Source organism: Triticum aestivum, chromosome 4A (assembly GCF_018294505.1).
Source record: "Triticum aestivum cultivar Chinese Spring chromosome 4A, IWGSC CS RefSeq v2.1, whole genome shotgun sequence".
Lineage (NCBI taxonomy): Eukaryota > Viridiplantae > Streptophyta > Magnoliopsida > Poales > Poaceae > Triticum > Triticum aestivum.
In genome coordinates, this window is record NC_057803.1 from 660195049 (window position 1) to 660201589 (window position 6541).

The window sequence follows — 6541 nt, forward strand, 5'->3', positions numbered from 1 at the left end:
CATGTATGACCACCAGAGCCCTGGCCCTCTCCATGTCCCATGCATACCGCACGCCTCGTTGATATTACCGCATCGAGCCTCCGTTGTCCTGGTCGAGTCTCAAGGATCGCGAACCCACACCACTCAACCCCCACTGCAGAGTACCATCGATCATCACCGACCGATGACGAGTTTCACGCTTCCATCAGACCACTGGGCTCCAGTCCGAACTACATGACACTCCCTTTTCCCCGCTGAATAGGCTTCGATTCTCTGGATCCTTACACCGTAGCCCCTCAATCCAGCTCCACCTTCAACATGACTCCATGGTAGAGGATCAGTTTACCCACACGCCCCGTCGACTTCAAGCTCCGTGTGTACACCACCTTGAATCAACCCCACACCATAGTCTTGTCGAAGCCGCACAACCCTCGGGGCCTGCCCACGTGTTTCCACGCCCAAAAGCCGACTGTTCAGATATACAGGGTCTGCTGCTCGGAGTTGATGTTCTTCGAGTCTCCCAGTGTGGCACCTCTGGCACCAGCGGTAGAGACTTCTTTTCCAGGGGTGGTGAAGATAGTCCATGGACCGTTGACCGAGGCGCAAATCATTCAGCAGCTGCGGGAACTCGCTCCGGGTAACTTTCAGTGGTCGTTACTTAAGCTTAATGATACGTCTTACAAAGTTGATTTTCCGTCTAAAGAGGATCAGGTGCGAATCCTCAAGTTTGGTATGAGCAGGGTCACAGGCACTAGTTTTGTGTTGCAGTTTGATGAGTGGAAGAAGAAGGAGCCACAGGGCATGCCTTTGAGGCAGATTTGGGTTCGTTTTTCCGGGGCGCCATCTGATCCCTTGGATAGCTTCTTGGTGGCGTGGAGTTTGGGGTCTTTGATCGGCAAGACTGAACAGGTGGATATGCCATTTACGAGGGCCAACGGAGTGGCGCGTTTACTTGTCAGTGTGGCTAATATTGAGTTCTTGCCGAATGTGGTGCCTTGGACGTACGATGGTGTTATGTATCAGCTGGACGTCCTGTATGAGGATCCTAATTTGTTCGACGAATTTGAGGATGACAACCCTATGGACACGACCGAGGGAGGAGGTGCCCCGGGAAACCAGGCCGATTCGGCTATGGGTGATGATAATGGGGCCAAGGGTCCGGTAGGTCCGTCTGAGTCTACTAATTTTGCTCCTGCTAGTTCTTCTGGGGTTGCTCCGACGTCCACGTTGCAGCTTGGGTCCTTGGGACCTTTCTCTGCTCCACCTCGCCTTCGGGGTGTTGATCCGGGTTCCGTGGATCCCATGGCTCCTCTTTGTGCGCCTGCGGTTGAGGTGGGAGGTCCCGAGGGGCAGGAGGCCCTTCCCACATCTCCTACTTCGATGTTGCCTATGGTGGATGATGCAGCGCTTGCGGCCGTGGATAGAGGTGACGGGCAGGAGGCCCGGTCTCCCGTGATACAGTCGCCGCCGGCGCCCCCCGAGGACTCGACGCTCTTCTCCACATCGCCGCGCGCGGGAGGACGGGTGGCCGCGCAGGTGGCCGCCAGCCCTCTTTGCCCCGCTGCGGTGGGCGGGTCAGGTGGTGCGCCCATCTCCCCGGCTCCCTCTCCGGAGCGTCGTGCGCAGGTCTCCCCCGCTCCTGCTGCTGGCGGTTCGCCCGTGGTCAGGACGCGGGTGTCATCGCTGAGTTGCTCTCCTGCCCCGGTGGCTAAGGCCCGGGGTGCCGCTACTGGGGGATGGGCAGGAGGCCTTTCCCCTAGCAGAGCTTCACGCGAGGAGGTCATCGCCTTTGGCGGTATCCCGGACCCAGCCTCCCAGGGGAGGCGGGTCAGCGGGAGGCTGCAGGAGCAGCCGGACGTTGATGACATGCAGCTGAGGGCTGCTTTGAGAGCTGCCAAGCTGCGCGACATCGAATCCTGCACTGGTATGTCGGTTGATCAGTCCAATTCCATTTTGCATTTTACTGATGCTGATATTATTCATAATGCAAATCAAATAGGAGTTTCACTTGGTAACAATGAGTTTGAGGTCTCTAGGTCGGTTAATGACATTCTTGATTTGGAAGCTGATCTTGCGGTAGATATGATCCGTCACATTGTTGCTGTTAAACCTATGAACGACTCGGAGATAGAGGCACTGGGGGTTAGGGTTCTTGATGGCTTGTGTGCCGATCTTGATCCTGCACTACCCGAGACGGAGGAGGATACCATTCCTGAGGTGTCCCTCTATGTAGATGAGCCCGAGGCGATAGAAGCAGAGAATGCATGTGCTGACCAGGTTGATGGTCACCATAAGCCAAAGCGGACGTGGAAACGGAAGGTTTATCCAGTCTCGGCTGCACGTAGGAGTGCTAGGATCCGCACTACAAAAAAAATTATGATGAATTATGAGAGGTATTTCTGGAATAGCAGAGGTCTTAGAGACTTGGCTAAAAGAAGATTTCTAGCGGAGGCTTCTCTTGAACATCGTTTAGATTTTATTGCTTTGTCTGAGACTGGAAGAAGTAACTTCACCTCACAATTTCTTGCCACGTTGTCCGGGGGGTAGATTTTGATTGGCATTGCCTCCCACCTCGAGGAAGATCCGGTGGGGTTTTACTTGGGGTTAAGTGCGAAACGTTGGAAGTCCGGAGTGTAGTTTTGGGGGATTTTGCCATCAAGTTCCGAGTTCGAACTAAGGCTGATGGGTTTGATTGGGCTTTGGTGGCGGTGTACGGAGTTGCACAACCAGAGCTCAAGCCAGACTTTTTGGCGGATCTGGTTCGGATTTGTGGTAACGAACAGCTACCCCTCTTAGTGGGGGGGGGGGGATTTCAACATTATTCGTAGGAAGGAGGAGAAGAATAATGACAATTTTGACGGCCGATGGTCGTTCATGTTCTACACTATTATCGAAAGTTTGGACCTTAGAGAGATAGAGCTTTCGGGTAGGCAATTCACTTGGGCTAATTCGTTACCGGTCCCGATGTTTGAGAAACTTGACCGTGTCTTAGCGAGTGTCGAGTGGGAACAAAAGTTTCCTCTGGTAACCGTGCAGGCATTGACAAGGGGTGTCTCTGACCATACACTGTTACTAGTTGATTCAGGGGTTCGAACGTTTGTGGGCAACAAGAACATTTTCTCGTTTGAACTTGCTTGGTTTGAAAGAGAAGGTTTCCTTGAGTTGTTAGCTCGGGAGTGGGCTAATGACTCAGGAGGAAGGACGCCTATCGAGCAATGGCAAGTATGATTCGTCATCTCCGAAGGTTCCTTCGAGGATGGGCTAAGCACACACATGGTATTTATAAGCCGGAGAAGGAGAGACTTCTTATACTTATACAAAACCTTGAAGTTAAAGCTGAAACTTCTATCTTGGATTCCAGTGAGTTGGAAACAAAGATAGAGGCGGAGATGCGACTTAAACAGCTTCTTCGCGAGGAGGAATTGAAGTGGGCGTTGCGAGCTAAGGTTCGCAAGATAGTACAAGGAGAGGACAATACTCAATTCTTTCATATGATCGCTAATGGGAAGCATCGTAAAAAGAGAATTTTTCAGTTAGAACAAGATGAAGGGACGATAGTTGGTCAAGACAATCTGAAAGTCCATGTTACCAATTATTATAAACAGTTGTTTGGTCCCCCGGAAGAGAATTTTGTGTCCTTAGATGAGTCTAGGGTTGAGGATGTTCCTCAACTTGAGACTGCCGAGAATGAGCTCCTTGTGACGCCCCCGATTCAATCGTACACTAATCATGCACGCAAACGTGTACGATCAAGATCAGGGACTCACGGGAAGATATCACAACACAACTCTAAAACATAAATAAGTCATACAAGCATCATAACACAAGCCAGGGGCCTCGAGGGCTCGAATACAAGTGCTCGATCATAGACGAGTCAGCGGAAGCAACAATATCTGAGTATAGACATAAGTTAAACAAGTTTGCCTTAAGAAGGCTAGCACAAACTGGGATACAGATCGAAAGAGGCACAGGCCTCCTGCCTGGGATCCTCCTAAACTACTCATGGTCGTCGTCAGCAGCCTGCACGTAGTAGTAGACACCTCCAGTGTAGTAGGAATCATCGTCGACGGTGGCGTCTGGCTCCAGGGCTCCAGCATCTGGTTGCGACAACCAGGTAGGAGGGAAAGAGGGAAAAAGGGGGGGAGAAAGCAACTGTGAGTACTCATCCAAAGTACTCGCAAGCAAGGAACTACACGGTATATGTGTAAGGAGGCCATATCGGTGGACTGAACTGCAGAATGCCAGAATAAGAGGGGGATAGCTAGTCTTATCGAAGACTACGCTTCTGGTCACCTTCGTCTTGCAACAGGTAGAAGAGGGTAGGTTGAAGTCCTCCAAGTAACATCACATAGCAATAATCCTACCCGGCGATCCCCTCCTCAATGCCCTGAGAGAGAGCGACCACCGGTTGTATCTGGCACTTGGAAGGGTGTGTTTTATTAAGTATCCGGTTCTAGTTGTCATAAGGTCAAGGTACAACTCCTAGTCGTCCTGTTACCGAAGATCACGGCTATTCGAATAGATTAAACTTCCCTGCAGGGGTGCACCAACTTACCCAACACGCTTGATCCCATTTGGCCAGACACACTTTCCCGGGTCATGCCCGGCCGCGAAAGATCAACACGTCGTAGCCCCACCTAGGCTCAACAGAGAGGCCAGCACGCCGGTCTAAACCTAAGCGCACAGGGGTCTAGGCCCATCGCCCATAGCACACCTGCACGTTGCGTACGCGGCCGAAAGCAGAACTAGCCCCCTTAATACAAGAGCAGGCTTACGTTCCAATCCGGCGCGCGCCACTCAGTCGCTGGCGTCACGAAGTGCTTCGGCTGATACCACGACGTCGAGTGCCCATATCTTTCCCACGTAGTTGGTTAGTGCGTATAGCCTCGTAGCCAACTCAGATCAAATACCAAGATCTCGTTAAGCGTGTTAAGTATCCACGAACGCCGAACAGGGCCAGGCCCACCTCTCTCCTAGGCGGTCTCAACCTGCCCTGTCGCTCCGCCACAAAGTAACAGTGGGGGGCCGTCAGGAACCCAGTCCCACCTCTACCGGGATGGAGCCACCTGTCCTTTCAGCCCCCTCATCAGAATCACTTGCGGGTACTCATCGAGCTGACCCGACTTTAGTCACCATCTGTATAGTATGTATGTATGTATAGTATATATCCGTGATCACCTCCTGAGTGATCACGGCCCAATAGTATAGCAAGGCAGACTGACAAGAATGTAGGGCCAATGATGATAAACTAGCATCCTATACTAAGTATTTAGGATTGCAGGTAAGGTATCAACAGATGTAGCAACAATGTCAGGCTATGCATCAGAATAGGATTAACGGAAAGCAGTAACATGCTACACTACTCTAATGCAAGCAGTATAGAGGAGAATAGGCGATATCTGGTGACCAAGGGGGGGGGCTTGCCTGGTTGCTCTGGCAAGAAAGTGGGGCCGTCAACACCGTAGTCGTACTGGGTAGCAGCGGCGTCGGTCTCGGTGTCTAGCGAGAGAAGAGGGGGGAAGAAACAATAAATACTTAAGCAAACAGATGCATAGCGATGCATGACATGACAAGTAACGGTCCTAGGGGTGCCCTAACACGGTATGAGGTGATACCGATGAAGGGGGGAACAACCGGGAATGTATCCCCGGTGTTTCGTGTTTTCGGTCAGATGAACCGAAGGTGAAATGTTGCAGGTTCACTATGCTAGGGACGCGTGGCGGATGAACGGGCTGCGTATCTGGATTCGTATCGTTGTTCCGAGCAACTTTCATGTACAAAGTTTTTCCATCCGAGCTACGGTTTATTTTATATTAATTTTAAAATATTTAAATCATTTTTAGAATTTTAATTAATTTAATTTAATTCAACATTATCCATAACAGTGTTTGCTGACGTCATCATGACATCAGCATGACATCAGTAGTCAACAGAGGTGTTAACTAGTCAAACTAACGTGTGGGCCCAGTGGGACCCACCTGTCATACACTGTTAGGTTGATTAGGGTTTAGGTTAAACTAATTACTGTTTAAGTAAACTAACTAGTTAATTAGATTAATTAAACATGATTAATTAACTTAATTAATCCACTAACTAATTAATTAATCAATTAATTAATTAATAATTTATTTTTATTTATTTTTCCTTTTTTTATTAAAACATTCTGGGCAGGGCCCCCTTGTCAGTGGCTCAGAGGCCTAGCGGGCGTAACTGGCTGCGGGCACGCGCCCGAGCCCACACGGGATGGGGGCGATGGGCGGCTGTGCGGGCGCTCGCCCGCAGGGAGCGGCGGGACGAGGCCAGAGGCCAGGGCGGCCGCGGTGGTGAAGAGGGCCGCCGCAGTGGACGGCGGACGCAGCGGGAGTGGGATGAGGCCCCAGACGACGGCAGCGACCCGGGCGAACACGGCCAGGTGTCGCAGGGTAGAGACGGCGGCGGGCGCAGGCAGCAAGGGGCGACAGGCGTCGTGGCTGCGGCTGGATGGCGCTAGTCGCGTGCGCGAGGGCGCATGGGCGCGCGCTCTGGGTCAAGCAGGGGCAAACGGGGTGCGGGCCGATGACGT